Source organism: Lathyrus oleraceus, chromosome 5 (genome assembly GCF_024323335.1).
Source record: "Lathyrus oleraceus cultivar Zhongwan6 chromosome 5, CAAS_Psat_ZW6_1.0, whole genome shotgun sequence".
In the NCBI taxonomy this organism is placed as follows: Eukaryota; Viridiplantae; Streptophyta; class Magnoliopsida; order Fabales; family Fabaceae; genus Lathyrus; species Lathyrus oleraceus.
In genome coordinates this window covers 13,371,527-13,391,402 of record NC_066583.1, presented here as the reverse complement: position 1 = coordinate 13,391,402, position 19,876 = coordinate 13,371,527, and positions in this window count along the sequence as shown.

The window sequence follows — 19,876 nt, the reverse complement described above, 5'->3', positions numbered from 1 at the left end:
ATCCCAACCTGAGCAATTCGGGCAGCAACTCAGCATATGTCATAGGTAACAGGTCGAATCAACGATCCGGCATTCTCTGTCTCGGCTGAAACGGACGTTGCTGTTGTTGTTGTTGTGGTGGTGGTGGTTATCCTCTCTGTTGTTGCTGTGGTCGTGGTTGAGGTGCTGGGATGGTCACAGCAGCAACCTGGCGATAATGTCCGCTATTCATATTTCTTCTGTGTTGCACAACATTTGTCTCTCCTTCTCTTCTGCGGGGTGCCCCGGCAAATGGCTTTTTTGAAGATGAAGAACCAGCATCCTGAATCTTTCCGGCTTTAATGAGACTCTCTGTCCTTTCTCCATAAATCACCACATCAGAGAAAATTCCGAACGGGCAACTTCCCATCCGGTCCATAAATACTCCTTGCAAAGTCCCAATAAACATATCGGTCAACTCCTTCTCCAGCATCGGAGGTTGCACCCTTGCAGCTAATTCCCGCCATCTCTGGGCGTACTCCTTGAAACTTTCTCCTGATTTCTGACACAAGCTCTGTAACTGAGTTCGGCTCGGCGCCATGTCCATATTATGCTTGTACTGCCTCAAGAAGGCTTCACCCAGATCTCTCCAACTTCTGATGGACTCCCTCTTCAGCTCCATGTACCAGTCTAAGGACGCTCTAGACAAGCTGTCCTGGAAGAAGTATATCCACATCTTCTCGTCGTCAGTATATGCTGAGATCTTCCTGTAGTAAGCCTGCACATGGGTGCGAGGACAAGAGGTACCGTTGTATTTATCAAAAGATGGCGCCTTGAACTTATACGGGATTCTCAGCCCTTCAACCAACCCATATTTGTAACATCAAACCCCAAAGAGTTCTGACACTCCATGGCTCTGATCTTCTCAGCTAGGGCATCAACCCTCCTATCCCTTTCGTCAGTTCTTCCCACAACTTCATCATCCTCACTGAGGAGAGTAAACATATCCTCCTACCTATCAACCAATGGAGCAGGATTACGGACTGGAGCACGAGTCACTCTGGCATTAGCTGTCTCTGGAGCAATAGGTTGACCGTTGATTCTGATACCCCTCAACTCATCACCCACAGCATAGTTGTTGATGGGAACAGCAGCAGTAGCAGGGTCATTGATTGGGCCTCCCTCTAGCAAAGCATGATTGACCGGTGGAATTGCAGCTTCTTGTCTCTGGACTAGGGCTCGAAGTTCTTCCTGACCTTGCGCAACCCCTTGCATCATATGCATGAACTGGGCCATGTTAGCCCTCATCTCTACCAACTCATCTTGCACTTGATCCATATTCCTCTGTTGATTCAACCTCGTAGAGTAGCGGTGCGGACGTTGATCAGCAATCCTGCCTGAACCAGGAACCAGAATGAGAAGTCTTGTTCAAGAACACCTGTAATGCAAGAATGATATGGGTATGATGCTAATGATGTGTATGATGCACATGATATGTTCATTTCTCAGGCATTCAAAAGCCTAATTCATCTTTCAAAAGATGGCAACCTGCAACAATGAACAACACAGAAGCAGACTATACAGGATAAAAAGCACAAGGTGAAACATCAACAACCTCATCTATAGATGTGAGCACAAGGATCATACAACAATATTCAAGCAAAGATCCAAATGATAAGAGTACAAGGAATCCCATCCAACAACCCTGGAGGTGATTCCCAAAATAAACAATAAGATAAACTACGGAAGTCGTCCTCCAGGAATGAGAGTCTTCAGATACTGGCACTGGTCTATCAACAAGTTGCATTCCGGAACACTCAGGCAGATGAGTGATCTTCTCCTTCAATTGTCTTCTGAGCTCTACAACTTCTCCTCCAAGCTGGTTCTCTGATGCACTCCTCAGGTCTACCTCCTTCTTCAATTGGATGTCTTTGTCTTTAAGCTGCCTTTCCAAGTCTCGTATCTTCTTTTGATAATTGGCTTCCGCTCTTTGCAACCTCAAGCGCTCACGGTGTTCTCCATCCAACATTGCTTCTATCTCCTTATAAGACCTCTTCTTGCTTCTCAATCTGCTAGCATCTTCACCTTGCACTCCTTTGAGCTTGTGAGCCAAGTTCAACTTATCAGCTTTGGCTTTGTAAAGCTCCATCTGGATCTCTTGTTCCTTCTCCTTCAACCGACGATTCTCCATCAAGGCTTGCTTGTAGTGCTCAGCGGGCACACTCTCAGCAAGGATCAAAGGTGATTGCTCTTGCAATGACTCCATCCTATCATAGGGTAAAAACAAAGTCTCAACTCTCTTCTTAACCCAATCAATGTAATCAGGCATAGCAATGGCAAACTTCTTCCCTAGCACAGCTCCATCCTTGACACCAATAGTGTTCCAGGCTCTTCCTACTTGCTCTAATCTAGCCGGGTCACTCCGCTTCTCAAAATACACACTTTCAGCTATCTCAGCATCTAGTGGTCTTCCATTCATCACAAACCCCAAATGGCGAAGAGAAAGAACCGGGTTGTAATTGATGCAACCCTTAGTCCCTATGAGTGGCACATTACGAAACTCTCCACAACTCATGATAACATTACGCACATCCATCCGGTAAGATTGCCACCTGATATCATAGGATGTAAGAGACATAATCCTCTGAGTCCACTTACGAGTGCTCTGAGCATCCACAAAAGGTCCACTGGTTGGCAACAAGGACAAGAACCATCTGAGTAGCAACGGGAGACAGCACCTGATAGCTACACCCTTACCATGCCTGCTATGGATAGCATAATAAGTGTCAGCTAACAAGGTAGGAACCGGATTTCCTCTGATGAAGATAGTAATTGCTGCAAGATCCACGAAATTAGGCATGCTAGGAAACAACACAACTCCATAGATCATGATAGCTAACTGAGCATTGAAAGCTTCCCAATTCCCCTTCTTCGCTTCTTCCTTAGCCATGCTCACCAAGTACTTCAAAGACAAACCCACAACCTCACCACTTGGTCTCCAATTATCACTCACCTCCTTGATACTCAAATATAGAGATCTGGCAACAACCCTGAAATCCACCTCCTTTGGAACATCCAAGAAAGGCACCTGGTACTTGATCGGGACATTCATCAGAATGGAATACTCTTCAAGAGTGGGTGCTAACTGATAATCCTGGAAAGTGAAGCAACGGAGCTCTGGATCATAAAACTGTAGGAGAGTCTGCAACGGCACTGGATCTACCACCATTTTCAACAGTGTCAACAAGTCCCCATACTGATCAACAAACACCTTCTGATTACCGCCGGTCACAAGATTGCTCAGCTCTATCAAAGATGTCAATGGCTCACGGTGAAAACTGTAGGTGCGGGTCTTCCTCTTCGACCCTGGAATAGTTGCCATCTCTCACAGTGAACAGACTCCTGAATGAACCTGAGAAATGATATGCATGAGGAGATTAGCTTTTTTTCTCTTTTTTTTATTGCATTATTTTTTCGAAAATAAACATGCTATGATGCAAATGATGCAAACACGACTGGTTGGTTGTGTATCACGGAGCACAGGTTCAAAGCTTCGGCTTGAATTCGGAACCACAAAGTCATCTGGAACCCCAAAGTCATCTGAGACCCATATATCTCTGAACCAAGTCACCAACAGGAGCCAAGAGTCACCAACAAATCAATTCACCAACTGATCAATAGTCACCAACTGTACCTGTAATGATTCAATCCCTCCCCACTCACGGGTGTCATCTAGGCCAGGGTAAGGTCAAGAGAAACGCAGGATAAATAAGCCTTTCATAGAATATCATCATGTACACACCAGATGTATGTAACGATAATACCCCATCAGAGTCTGAACTGCTTGTGATATCATGTTCCGCTAAGTGGCGCAATACCACCCGCTTCCCATGAATCACTTTATTCCTAGGTATCCTAGAGATCACTCATAGCCTGGGTATTGGGCCTTTTACCTCTTGTAACTCCCACCCCACAAAGAGACAGACACACAGCAGCACAATGAAAGCATGATGAATGCAAACATAAATGCAAACATCAACAAATAAATGCAATAAATGAAACAGTAAAAGCAACCAAACCCTATCCTACAGAGCACTAGGAGTGACTCGCTTAGGGAAGATGGACCAGCAAGAGGTCAACTTCTCTTATCCCTAGCAGAGTCGCCAACTGTCGCATTACACGAAAAACCGGCGGGAAAACGAAACAACAGAGCCGCCACCGTGCGTTATTTATCCCAAAGGAGGGAAAGGAAACGCTCGAAGTAAACCTGGAAAAGACATGGTCTCGCGACCAGAGAAAGATGGGATCGGGAGTCGGTTATGCGAAGGGAAGGTATTAGCACCCCTACGCATCCATCGTACTCGATGGGATCCACGCACAAAAGAATAGAAGAAAGGTTGCTAAAGACTGCTCAAACACTGCACAAGGCTGAAAACAAACACAGAAAGACGAAAGAAACGGGACTCGGCAGGATATCGTATCCTGGGCATACGTAGTCTGTTAAGCAAAGACATCAGAGTCGACGTAGTTCGGGACAGGGGAAACGTGCTCGCTAGGATGTCGCATCCTATGCATACGTATCTTCTCTGACCAGAGAAGAATCAGAGCACTCGTAGCTCGGCTAACGCACGCCAAACAAAACCAACACAGGAAACCGACTGCCAATCGCTGGACTTAAGTCAGACTCCGAACCAACAAACACACACACAGGAAACCAACTGCCAATCGCTGGACTTACGTCAGACTCTAACAAGCAAACAAGACACAGGAAACCGACTGCCAATCGCTGGACTTACGTCAGACTCCAAACACTAACAAAGGGTTGAAAAAGACAAAGGGCGCCCTGAGAGATCAACTCATCTCCTGCCTACGTACCTCATCTGGTATGAGGATCAGGGCAACGTAGTTCCCCTAAACAGGGAAAGAACTTCTATCCTAACCAGAGACTGGGAAATGACAAACTAGAAGGGAGCCTGACTCGAGCCTAATAGTTATCATGTAATCCACAATGGTCCTAGGTTGAGGTTTCTATCCTAACTTGCACAGGAAGCAAGCTATCCTAAGCAGCACAATCAAATAAACAAGCATAATAAAGCAAGCACACACACTATATACAAACAATTGGGCCCATACAAGGTTAGGCTACAAAAACAAGCCAACTGGAATGGGGTGTTTTTAGCTCTTAACCCTAGCATTGAGAGTTAGGGTGAAGCAGATGAAATGGGAAGTGAGGATAAGACCTCACAGCTCTGATCCCTGGCCTGGGAGAGCTTGACTCAAATAGAAAGTGTGGGAGTTCAGAATGTAGGAACTCTTCTCCACATGACTGACACAACAAGATCTTGGGTTCTTATTCACAATGCATCACCATATGGTGTGAGCAAAGTGAATGACACAACTGAATAGCAGGGGATGGATTGCACATCCCTTTCATCTGCCAATTTCCTCTTAAGAGGTCTTTACCTGCTTGGCACAAAAATTAAACAAACACAAGCATTGCCTCTTAAGGAGGGCTTCAGACAAGTGCCTACCAATAACAGTAGGTCTTCCAGACTACATGAAGATCAGGAAATTATACCTCAGTGGTATGCAAACCACAAGCAAGCAAAGCAAAGTTCAAATGAACTTAAAGCAACTTAGGTTCCTCTTGAAGAACAGCAAGTTGAAATCGCGTGCTACAAGGCTCAGCAGTGGTCCAAAGCTCTTCTACAATGATTGTTGAGATGATTGATGGAGAGATTGAAGCTCAAACAAGCACGAATCCAGTAGAATTTGAAATTTCCATTAATGCTTCAAGCTTCATGTATGGTCAAAACTAGCACGAATTCTTCCAAATTCACGTTCAAATCTCCTCAGAAACACTTCATGATCATGATTCCAACAAGATAAATGGTCTTTGTGTGAGAAAATTGGAAGTTCTTGGTGAGAGAAAATTTTTGAAAAAATCTCTAGATCTAGATCTGAAAAGCTTGTTAATGGCAAATGCAGTTGTGATTATCATTATATATCCCTTGTTAATGATTATGAAAGTGAGCCTAAGCTAAAACTAAATGAGATTAGCAAGTTACAAGGTGTATGCACAAATTGTGTTTTCACCTCATGCATGAAATGCATACGTGAACAGTGCATTATGCTGACCCAAATCCACTTAAAAAAGGCCCATGCACACTTTGGAATTGCTATTTCATGCATATGATCAACGAAAATGATTTTAGCAATTTTCCTTCAAAAAAACTTCATGAATGAGCATATGATCATGCAAAGGAATTTCATGCCATGTAATGAGATATTTGGAAAGTGCATGTCATGAGGAACAAAATGCAAAAAGAACCACCAAAATTGGAGCCTTGGTTCAAAAGATATGGCCATTTGAATTTTTAAGCACACTTTGTCATGATTTGATCATAACTCCTTAACCATTCATTAGAAATTCATGATCTTGGGCTTTTTGGAAATGGGAGAGAAAGATCTTCAACTTTCATGTTGGACAAAATTTCATTTGAAGCTTATTTGATGTTGGAAAGTTGAGTTGAAGTTGGTCCAAAAACTTGCTATTTTTGGAAACTTGAAAATTACAGGTCATTTTCCATTTTTGGAAACTTTTGATCTGGCTTCAAATCCTTCAAGATAGATGTTTGAAATGTCAAATGAGACTTGTTTGAACATGAATGAGTTATCTCTAATCACTTCCCACCTCCAAATCCACAGTTGACTTTGCAGTTGACTTTTATGGGCCTCAGATGACTTGGTCATGCACTGTGGACTTTGAACCTTCAACACTTGGCCAAGTTGCTCCAAATTGATCCTTGGGTCATGTAAGCTCATTGGAACCACCATAGGGATTTCATCTCATGGAAAATGCTCTTGCTCTCTTGCACAGTTGAATCTCCTGACCAGTTTTGACTGATGATATGCAGTGGTCTATGCAATATGAATGCAATGTTAATGACCTAAAAATGAAATGAATGTACAAATGGGAGGTGCAAATTTGAGGTGCTACAGTGGTCTCTTCCCTCCTCAGGGAGATCAGAGTCACAGAAACTCAAATTGTTCTATAGTGACATCGTGATCGACATAAGCTACATCCAAGACCTTCTGCAGAGCCTCTCTATGCGGTTCTGAATTCAGAAGCAACGATAACACGGAGATCTTGGATGGTGTTTGTAGAATCTGATCTACAACATTGTAATCACTCTTCTTGATGAGCCTCAGCATCTCATCACAGTCTTCATTCACAATGCCACTAGGGCCAACAGAAGAAGTAAGAGTCTTTTGTACAGAGGAGGGTTTAGCAACAGGTGCCGGATTCGGAGGATTCACTACATTCCCAACCGGACGCTCAACAGAGTCAGCAACAGCCTGAGGCTTCGGGGGTGCAGAAAACACACGACCGCTATGGGTCAACCCACTCACATCAGCAATGTTCACAACAGATGATGAAGGCAAGGGCACTTCTTTCCCATCTTCAACAGCAACAGCACTGTATCGGAATGGGATTGCCTTGGCAGAAGAATAAGGCACAGGACCTGCAGGCTTGATAATCAGGGAAGGAGAAACCTTCTGCTTGCTACCATCATATCGAATGACAACAGGCTCAGGGATCCTAAACACAGGAGAAATCACATTAACCTCTGGTTCGTCTTCATCAACATTTCTGTTTTGAAGAATCTCAATGGTCCCATCATCTAGCAATTCCTGAAGATCTTTACGCACTTGGCGACAACCCAATCTGTTAACAGAGCAGATACGACATTTGTCATGGTCGTGCTCCAGATGACTGTAATCACATAGCAGACGGTGCAACTCAACAAGCGACTGTCGGATATGGCTAACATATTTGACCTTGTATTTTCCAGGGCAGCCCTGGACCATGTTAACTGACTTCCCATGCTCGGGCAATGGGTTCTTCTTAACATTAGGACCTGCGTCCTCAAAGCTCAGAATACCGCATCTCATAAGGTCTTGAACCTTAGTCTTCAGCTGAAAGCAGTTCTCTACATCATGACCCGGAGCACTCAAATGATAGACACAGTACAAATCAGGCTTATACCACCACTGAGGGTTGACCGGTATAGCTGGCGGGTCTCTCGGAGTAATCAGTTTCCGCTCTATCAAAGAGGGATATAGCTCTGCATATGATACAGGAATAGGATCAAAAGTGATCTTCTTCCTTTCATAACTCGTACTAGCTGGATTACTGTTGCGAGGCTGGTAAGCCTGCTGTTGAGGACGATGTTGTTGTTGATACTGTTGAGACGGTTGTTGATTGTTGTGTTGCTGATGATGATATTGCTGGTTGTCTCTGAAGACAGGTGCTATGTGAGCCACCTGGTGCTGGTTGCTGGCTGAACGCGCAGGCTTCCTCCTCACGGAGGGTCTTCTGGGTTTAACATGGGATTGCACGGCATGTGCCTCTCCATCTTTCTTCTTCGCAAACGCCCCATATCGCTTGTTAGAAGAGCCTTCATCTTTGGTCAGACGTCCTTCACGGAGGCCTTCCTCTAGACGCATCCCCATGTTCACCATCTCGGTGAAGTCAGAAGGAGCGCTAGCAATCATCCGCTCGTAATAAAATGAACTCAAGGTCTTCAGGAAGATCTTGGTCATTTCCTTCTCTTCCAACGGAGGCATAATCTGAGCTGCCAACTCTCGCCACCTCTGGGCGTACTCTTTGAATGTCTCTTTGTCCTTCTGGGACATGGCTCTGAGCTGATCCCGATCGGGAGCCATATCCACATTGTATTTGTATTGTTTGACAAAGGCTTCGCCAAGATCATTGAAGGAATGGATGTTTGCACTGTCCAAACTCATATACCAACGCAGTGCAGCACCGGACAGACTGTCCTGGAAATAATGAATGAGCAGCTGATCATTATCCGTTTGAGTAGACATTTTCCTGGCATACATAACCAGGTGGCTGAGAGGGCAGGTGTTCCCCTTATACTTCTCAAAGTCTGGGACCTTGAACTTTACAGGTATTTTCACACCGGGAACTAAACAGAGCTCGGCAGCAGATTTGCCAAAGAGGTCCTTTCCTCGAAGATTCTTCAATTCCTTGCGGAGTTCAAGAAATTGGTCATTCATTGCATACATCTTCTCATGAAAATCTGGGCCCTCAGACGACTCAGAATGGTAGATGGTGTCGTCTACCCTAAGAGTGGTATGCACGACAGGAGGAGGAATAGCAAGGACCGGGCTAGATGCCGACATGGAAGCGAAAGTTGGAGTAGGAATATCAGGCATAAAGCCAGGAGGCATCCGCCACGGAAACCCGGACGGCATGGCTGTTGGCACGAAATGGGCACTGGCAGCTGGCACTATAGAGGAAACAATCTCAGAAACGACTGTCCTCTGGGGAGGAGTTGCAGGTTTTGGAGACGACTGATTCTGAGCAGCCAGGAAAGACTCCATCAAAGCGCTCAGTCTGGCGACTTCCTCTTTAAGCTCACGGTTTTCTTGCTCGAGATGATCCATCAATCTAGAAGAGTTGGCTCTGGTGTAGTACCGATGAGTCAGCTTGACTTCAAAATAAATGAAGAGCACAGAGTCAGATCACAAGACCAGGAGACCGGAACAAAACCTGCTTATGCAAATGATGCATGCAATGCTCGTGCATATGATTTGTTTTTATTTTCGAAGGAACTTTAGGGTATTATTTGCAAATTTTAAATATTAAGCATTTGATCGCATATGGAAAATATCTCATCAAATATATTTGAGAAAAGAAGTACAGCATTGTTAATCATTACAAGAGAAAAGGAAAATAAACATCCTATGGATCCCTAGAAGCCCGGGATGCCGGAAGATAAGCTGCACGAAGCCTCTTAACCTCTCTCTCATATGCTGCTTCCATATCCGCTTTCTCTTTGGCGAGTCTATCCTACCTCCTTTTCTAGAACTTGGAAGACTGAGGAAGTAGAGAAGTCCTTGCATCGTCAGGATCATCAATCACCTGATGCTCGAGGAACTCGATCATAACGTCCTTCTCCTTAAGCTGTTGAAGCAACTCTTCTCTTTCACGGATCCATGCACGTGAAAGGTCTTCGTCTCTCAACTCCTCTACGCCTTGGTTAGGGAGGGTTGAAGGCCCAGCCACAACCAAAGGTGTAGGTCTCGGATAATCATAAGGCATGAGATACTCAGATGCTCTCTTCCATACCCAAGTAGTATACGGCTCCAAAGCTATGCAATTCTTCGGACCCAACTCACTTCTACCCTTCTTGTGAATCTTGCGCCAAGCGCGAACCATCCTTGCTTTCAAGCCTTGGGGATCTTTACCCTCCTGAAAGAACACACCTTCTAACAGAATGTTATTAGGTTTATCCTTTAGGGGGAACCCAAGCTGACGTCGTGCTAACACAGGGTTGTAGCTAATCCCACCACATGTACCAAGAAGAGGCACATTGGAGAATTCACCACAAGAGTCAATAATCTGCACTCCATCATACACGCGATCATACCAAGAGATATCGTCATTAGTGAGAGACATAAGTCTCGTGGACCACCGTAGACATCCCTTATTCTCCTTGAAGGCAACCGTCTGAGGTAAGTGAGAAATAAACCACTTATACAACAGAGGCAAACAACACACAATAGCGCCACCACCCTTTGCATTCCTCAGGTGCAAAGAGACATAGGTATCACCCAATAGAGTCGGAACGGGATTAAGAACAGAGAAGATCCTAATAGCGTTCACATCCACAAATTTGTCGATGTTGGGGAACAATACCAATCCATAGATGAGAAGCACGAATATGGCCTCAAAGGCATCCTCACTCATGGCCTTCCCATAAACGGTAGCTTGAGCGATGAGGAACTCGGAAGGAAGACCCTGAATTCCACCTTTGGTAGTCATTGTAAGACCCCAATTTTGGCCCTAAGATCCCTCATGGCCCACATCATATCATATCATGGCCTCAAGGATCATTGCATGCCTTAGCTTCCCTCCTAGTGGGTAGATTGCCTTGTGGGTTGATTCTTGATCACCAAGCATGCCTTGCATTTGTATATCTTTGCCTTTCATATGTTTATTAACCAAAAAGTACAAAAATTTTATCATCTAACCATGTTACTTGCAGCTGAAGCAATCATCAGCCAATTAGGTCAAAATCAGTCAAAGTCAGGTATTGCAGTGGATGGTGGCCATTCTTGCAGAATTTGGGCACCATGATCAATAATCAAGAGTTCATATGACTTATGACATCATTTAGAGTCAAGTTCTCAAGGAATTAGGGTTTGGAATTCATCAGAAGTGGTTCAATCATGCAAAACCCTAGAAAAGTCAAACTTGGTCAACTGTGGATTTAATCAGTGATTTGGTGATGGGATTTGGTCTGAGAGGTCTCATTCATGCCCATATAAGCTTTATATATCATGTCAAGCATCCACAGTGAAGAAAATAAAGTCAAATCAGAAATTTCCCAAAATAGAAAGTGGACCTGTAATTTTAACTGCCAAAAATGGAAACTTCTTGATCTTAAACTTACATCATGATACAAGCTTCAAATGAATTTTTGCCAAACATGAAAGTTGAAGATCTTGTTCTCCCATTTCCAAAAAGTCCAAGAACACTCAATTCCCATGTATGGTTGGCAAGTTATGACCAATTCAATTTCAAAAATTTGTGAACTTCAAAAGGGCATATCTCTCAAACCGTTTGGCCAATTTTGGTGGGGTTTTTTCCTACAAGTCCTATTTAATCCCCTCTTTCCAAAAATTCATTTATCATTCACCAAAACCTTACCATGCAAAATGCCATTTTTGGACTTGCCTTAATTAATTTCAAGTAAGGTTGATTTTTGACTTTTCCAAATAACCAATTTTACTCACTTTGGCCAATTGGAACTTGTTGGAAATGATATTTGAAACTTGCTTGAGGCCCAAAATCGTGCAGACCACACCTCCATATGCATTGTTGTTCAAAAATTAGCAATTTGGCAAAACCTCTTCATTTGTGATAAACATGATTAGCATTTGTTAAGCCAACACTAAACAGATGTATATAACATATTTTCTGTCCATTTTCCAACCCTAGAGAGAAGCTGCAGCCTGATATCAAACAGAAAACTCTCTCCTCTCAAAAACACTCTCCTTGCATTTGAGAATTTTTCTGCCAAAATTTCCAAAGCACTCGAGCCACCTTCATTGTTTCATCATCTGGACATCATTTAGAAGCCATTTGGAGCATCAAACCCCAACTGCACAGCCATTTTCGAGCTCTGTTTCTTCAAGACACTTCCATGGCAGATTTCGTTTTGGACCATTTCAAGCATTGCCAAGCTAGAACTTTCCAACCATTCTTCTTTTAGAAGCTTCATGTACAACTGTTTCGAGGATTTGCAAGCAAACAACACTCAAATCATCACTGAGCTTCAATCTTGGTCAGTTTTCGAATCTCTTGTTTTTTTTAAATCGTGATATGCTTTAGTTAGATCTCTTCATGCTAGTCATTTTGAACTTCGAATCATAGAAAATGGTTGTGTATTCTGATAGTTATGTTGACATGAAGCTGCACATATGAATTTGTTTTTGCTTAGTTCATCTTGGTTAACATGTTTTGATGAATTTGGATGCTGGATTATGAATATGCCTTGCCTGATGATTCGAATGCCATGTTTAACTTCCATTTCTGGGTACATTTGTTTTTCGCGATTGGTTGATGATGAAGAACAAGTTGATACTGTTACTGTACACAAACCCTAAAATTCATTTTTTCCAGAAAATCCCTGTTCACGTGTATTGCTGCTTGCTACACTGTTCCATTCCATAACAACCAATCAGGACATTTCCTTTTGGTGTGCTGTGCGCTGCGTTTTGATAAGTGATGCGCATATTTACCAGATTGCCATCGGTCAACTTGTTGACTCACTAAACCATGACCATTTTGTTCATTTGTTCCAATTTGTTACCTCAACTTACAAAATTCATAACTCGTGCATTTCAAATCCAAAATTCATGAAATTTTTTTCATCATATTCACATGAATGTCTATTATTTTATCATGATTTTTGCTGATTTTTTGAATGGTTGGATTTTTAATAGCATTAGGGTTCTTGACATGTATGCACATTTTGTACCTTTTGCCAATTCTTTTGTGAAATTGTGATGATGTATCCAATGACCCTGAATTTTTTTGTGCTCAATCTACACTCATTCATGTTTGTTTTGATGTAGAATTTTTGAATTTATCATGTTTGGTTGTTGAGATATGAATTTTTGAAGTAGGGTGTGACAATTTGTGTCACACCATTGATATGCAATTTCATGATTTTTGTTGACATGCTTCCGGACCTCCAATTGATGTGAAATTTTGAATGATCCTTCTCTTATATGTATAGTTTATGTGTGAATTTTCTTGGATTTAATTATGCCATTTCCTATTTGTTTGAAGTTTTTCTTCCCTGCCTAGTCAAATGTTGACTTGTGTGATACATGTTGCCATTTCATTTGTGAAATTCTCATACTTTATTGGATGATCATGAAATTTTACATGTGCATACTAGACATCCTAAGATTTGCCATGGTGTTGATCCCATTCATTTATCATTTGTTATCACTGAGTTATGATTTTTTGAAGTTGATACATGTTTGGTTGACTTCTTTGAGCATGCTTAAACTTGTTTTGACTTTCTGATTTTCATTGACTATCTTCCCATGATCCAATTGAGCTGAAATTTTATATGCATGTCATGTTATGGATTATGGTTGATCATGATTTATTTGCTGATTTTTGGAATTGATTATGATTGGTTTTGAGCTAAGTCTTGCTGTTGACTTCTATGAGCTTTCATTTGCCATGCTTTGACTTCCTTTGCTTATGAAATCATGATGATGAATGATATGGATGTGGGACCAATTGAGTTTGCTTCTTGATTGTTTAAACTTGATTTTGGTTGGATATCCCTTGCTGTTTTGACTTTTTCATCCTCTTTTGACCCTAGGCTTGTCCTAGTGGTCCTGTTGCTTATGTTTGAGTTCATGTTTTCAGGTTAAGCAACAATGCTCCAAAGAGATCATACAAATTTGATTAAGCTTAATTGTTCATCATGTGCTAACCTCTTGGTTTTGTACCTTTAGTTGCTTAGTTCTTTGAACTTGCTTTGCTTTGCTTTTTAGCAATTTGCTTTGAGGTATAATTCCTTTTTCTTCATGTAGTCTGGAAGACCTGGCCTGTTACTTGGCCAGGCAACTGTCTGAAGTCCTCCTTAAGAGGCAATGCTTGTGTGTGTTTATATTTGTCCCAAGCAGGAAAAGTCCTTTAAATAAGGCAATTGGTAGATCAAAGAGATAAGCAACCTATCTCCTACTATTCTGTGAGTCTTCTCCTTGCTCCCATTACATGGTTGTAGCATTGGGATCCAAACCCAAGATCAATCGAGTCTAATATGTGGAGAGAGTTCCTACTTTCTGAACTCCCACACCTTCTGATATTCAAAAGCTCTCCCTGATCAGGGATAAGAGCAATGAGGCACACCCCTCATATCCTTTCATCTGCTTCACCTTAGCCCCTCAATGGCAAGGTTAAGAGCACCATTGCCCCTATTCCAGTTGGCTTCAATGCCTAACCCTTTTGTATGAGCCTCATTGTGTGGTTATAGTGTGTGCTGATTGCTTTCACTGAATGATTGTTGCTTCATATGCACATGTTTGCTTGTATGCTCTATGCATTTATCATCATTAATTGCTCATTATTGCATGATCATCTCATTTGTCTTTACGACTTATCATTGTTGTTTACCCATTGAGGACAATTGTAAGACCATCCATTGGCTATTGTTCCTATGATATGGAAGTGAGTTGTAAGACCATTTCATTGGCCACTCATCTCTTTGTTTGATGCTTATTTCTTTGTATGTGAGGATGCAATTGTAAGTCCCTGTGATGTGGCATTTGTATTCCTAGGACCATACTGTGAAAGTTAGAGTAAGCCCAGATAGATTGGCATCTGACATCCATGTTTTGCTTTTGTTTGTTTATGTGAGGATGCAATTATAAGTCCCTGTAAGTTGGCATTTGCTCTCCTGTGATCATAATTTGGTTTGTTTGATTGTATGTGAGGTTGCAATTATAAGTCCCTGTAAGTTGGCATTTGCTTTCCTGTGATCATATTGTTGCTTTTGTTCTTGTATGTGAGGATCCATTGTAAGTCCCTGTAATGTGGCATGGGTATTCCTATGAGCATACGTGCAGTTAACCTAAGTCCAGATAGATTGGCAGTTAACTTTCCATATTTCATCTTCGTTTTCTTCTGAGGAGATTAGTGTAAGTCCATTGAGTGGCATCTGATATCCAGTTCTGTTTTAGGAGATTGGTATAAGACCAGTGATTGGCATCCGGTATCCGCTTTTTGGATTTCATCTTTGTTTGTTTGTTATTATCCACTGCTCATTCCAAAGGACACACTTGAATCATCTTCTATATGATTTCAAGAAGTGAACCTTCTAAGAAGTTTTACAATCCATCTTCATCCATTCATCCTCATTATGTCCTAAACCTTTTCACACATTGATTTCAAGCTTGACATAGATATTGTGCAAACATCTTCATGTTTTCAAATTAAAAAAACTGGACCCCAAGTCCTTGACTTTTTCAAAAACTCCATTTCATAATACTTCTTTGAATTAATCTTAATCATACTTTGACCCTACTTTCACAATCACAATCAATTAACTTCACTCATTCAATTGTTTTGGCTTTGTCCATTGTTAATCTTTTCATGCATTAGCCATAGGTTTCAATTATCATTGTGGTTGATGTAAACCTCACCCTATCCTTAGTGAGTCGACAGTAAGACTTCCGTACTGAAAACAGGGCTAACCCCTCTAGTACGTCGAAGCTATCCTCGCATGGTGGATGTTGTTCCTTGGTCGAGTTTTCTCCCATTAATAATGAAGAGCCTCAGTGCTATTGTTTAAAATTGAATCCACCAACTTTTGGAAATCTTTTAGCCGAACTACGGCGTTTTGATCCTTACCTTTGATGGAAGGTACGTAGGCAGCGGGTTCATCCGTTCAAACCCAATAAAAAATTATATATTCTTTTCTCATCATCCCAATCATGTTTGCACAATATTTATGTCATAACAAATAACAATTTTATACAACAAGTGTGAAAAGGGCTCCCTAGGAGTACCTAGGACGTGATGGGTGCCTAACACCTTCCCATTGCGTAATTTACCCCTTACCCAGACTCTCTGATCTTTTTATTAGTTTTCTACGTGTAAAACTTCTTAGGCTTTTGTTCGCTTTTTAGCCAATCCTTTGGATAAATAAAAGTGCGGTGGCGACTCGAAATTTCATTGTATGCCTTGCTTATGATTTAATCGATAAATCATATAGCGACGAATACACCGCTACAGAAAAGTGGCGACTCTGCTGGGGAAGATCATCCTTGGTGGTATTGCCTACTTTTCACCCTTGTTGTGTGATATATTGTTATTTGTTATGTGACATATTTTTGTACAATTTGGGATCACTGTATTGATTGTAATGTTTGAATTGCTTGATATACAATTGATGTTTGCTTTGGTGATCTGTGAGATGAGTTCTATACCCGAACTCGAGTGCACTCTAGGATAGGAGAATGGCATAGTCTCGTTGACTGGTGTGGAGTATTCCTTAGCCAGTTGACTTGCGAGTCCATTCACTTGGTGGAGGTCATGTTGAACTAATAATGTCACACAAGTTATTTGTGGTTAGGCATTATTCTTTCAATCATGTTCCGCAGAAGCCAAGGGCCTTAGTTTACCAAACCCATCTTGGCCTATTTTTAGGACCGTAGTGCGGAGGTCGTTCAGATGTAAGTTCTGATGCGATTGTTACGCGATACTACACTCATAAGAGTTTCTCTTGAGAATATTCTTGGAATACGAGTATTCGTTCCTCCGATAATATTCGAAAGATGGAACGATGATTATGGGAACCTATGGTAGAACATGTCTGGCAGGTTTAAACCCTAGTACACTCCCTTTGGGTGGTCCTTAACCGAGACTCCATGCTCGTGACTCTCAACAAACCCGTGATTTGTGGTTGAGTCGTTCAAACATTGTTAATATCAATGGATCCCGGATCAGGTGTAAAACCTAAAATCCATCAAAGCGGCTGGTTGATATTAAGGATGTTTGAACCGGTTCATGTACCGTTAATATCAATGGAACTTGGGTGTCGATAAGGTGAAAACCTAAATCCACCAAAATGGATGATTGATATTAGGGATACATAGAGCTTTCCCACGACCTTTGTTTGGTGTGCCTTGCTTGATCCTTGAGTGTGATTGTTGCATTCATGCATTCACGCATTCATCCGCATCCATATCATCAGCAAAGAGAAAATTTTCAAGGAACTTAAAGGGTTATTTGCAAAATTTTCAGACATGGAAAGACCGAAAAGGCATACAAAGAAGTACAGCTTTAAGCAGCCCGATGTAAAAGAGTTAAGGAATCTGACATCGTATGTATTAGATCCCTTGGGTTTCAAGGCTCGCTATGGGAAGCTTCTACCTCTGCTCACCACTCAGGTTGATGAAGGATTGATGAGTACCTTGGCTCAGTTCTACGATCCGTTGCATCATTGCTTCTTATTTCCGGACTTCCAGTTGTTGCCGACTTTGGAAGAATACTCTCACCTCATTGGGATTCCGATTCTGGATCAAGTACCGTTCAGTGGCCTAGAGAGTATTCCATCTGCTCGAGAGATTGCAAATCTGTTGCATATAGATGAAGATCTGATTAGAGCTAATTTGACTACCAAAGGCGGAATTCAGGGTTTTCCTTCCGAGTTCCTCATTGCCCAAGCTACCTTTTATGGGAAGGCCATGAGTGAGGATGCCTTTGAGGCTCTATTTGTGCTGCTCATCTATGGATTAGTGCTATTTCCCAACTTCGACAAGTTCGTGGACATGAACGCCATTAGGATCTTCTCAGTTCTTAATCCAGTTCCGACTTTGTTGGGCGATACATATGTCTCCTTGCACCTGAGGAATATGAAGAATGGAGGAGTTATTGTCTGCTGTTTACCCCTGCTGTACAAGTGGTTTATTTCGCACTTGCCGCAGACAGTTGCTTTCAAGGAGAACAAGGGATGTCTACGGTGGTCTCAGAGACTCATGTCTCTCACCAATGATGATATCACCTGGTATGATCGCGTGTATGATACCGTCCAGATCATCGATTATTGTGGTGAATTCCCTAATGTGCCTCTTCTTGGTACATGTGGTGGGATCACCTACAATCCAATTCTTGCACGTCGTCAGCTTGGGTTCCCCCTGAAGGATAAACCTAATAACATTCTGTTAGAAGGTGTGTTTTTCCAGGAGGGTAAAGATCCCCAAGGCCTGAAAGCTAGATTTGTCCGTGCTTGGCGCAGTATTCACAAGAAGAGTAGGAATGAGTTGGGTCCGAAGAACTGCATTGCTTTGGAGCCATACACCTCTTGGGTCAGACAGAGAGCTGCCACCTACCTGATGCCGTATGATCATCCAAGACCTACACTGTTGGATGTGGCTGGGCCTTCAACCCTCCCTACCCAACGTGTAGAGGAGTTGAGAGAAGAAGACCTTTCGCGTGCTTGGATCCGTGAGAGGGAGGAATTGCTGCAGCAGCTCAAGGAGAAGGATGCTATGATTGAATTTCTCGAGCACCGAGTGATCGACGATCCGAACGACACTTGGACTTCTCTGCTTCCTCAGTCATCCAAATTCTGGAAAAGGAAGTATGATCGACTTGCAAAAGAGAAAGCTGATATGGATGCTGCCTATGAGAGAGAGATTAAGAAGTTGTGCACTTCTCGTCTTCCAGCATCCCGAGCTAATAGGGATCCATAGGATGTCATTTACCTTTTCTCTTTGTAATGAATTCAAAAATGCTGTATTTCTTTGTTTTGATATATTAAATGAAATATTTTCCATGAGCAATTAAAATGTTTAAATATTCAAAATATTGCAAATAATACCCTAAGGGTTCCTTGAAAACAAAGCATTTGCACAAGCATTTCATGCATCATTCTTGCATAAGCAGGTACCCTTTTTTCTGGTCTTCTGTTCCTAACCTTTTGTTCTTCATTTATTTTGAAGACAAGCTGACTCACCGGTATTATACGCGGGTCAATTCAGCAAGGGTCATGGAGCAATTGGAACAAGAGAACAGAGAATTGAAGGAAGAGGTCGCCAGACTTGGCGCTTTGATGGAGCAACTCCTTGCTGCTCAGAACCAGCCTGCTCAACAGCCAGCAATGCCTGTTCAGAGGACAGTCATTTCAGAAGTCTCTACTTCAACGGTGCCAGTCAGTGCCCATCAGCCTAATGCCATGCCTCCCGGTTTTCCTTGGGGGATGCCTCCAGGCTTCATGCCTGATCTGCCAGCTCCAACATTTGTTCAAATGCCGGCATCTAGCCCGGTCCCCGTTCCCGCTCCTCCTATCGTGCATACCATGCCTAGGGTAGACGACACCATCTATCACTCTGAGGCATCTGAGGGCTCAGATGTTCATGAGAAGATGGACGCAATGAACGATCAATTCCTTGAGCTGAGAAAGGAATTGAGGACTCTTCGAGGCAAAGATCTCTTCGGCAAGTCTGCAGCCGAATTGTGCCTAGTTCCCGGTGTCAAGATACCGATCAAATTCAAGGTCCCAGACTTTGAAAAATATAAGGGGAACACCTGTCCGCTTGCTCACCTGGTCATGTACGCCAGGAAGATGTCAACACAGACTGATAATGATCAACTCCTGATTCATTATTTCCAAGATAGTCTGTCTGGTGCTGCGCTCAGATGGTACATGAGCCTGGACAGTGTCAACATCCGATCTTTCAATGACCTTGGCGAAGCTTTCGCCAAGCAATATAAGTACAACGTCGATATGGCGCCTGACCGAGATCAACTCAGGTCCATGTCACAGAAAGATAAGGAATCGTTCAAGGAGTA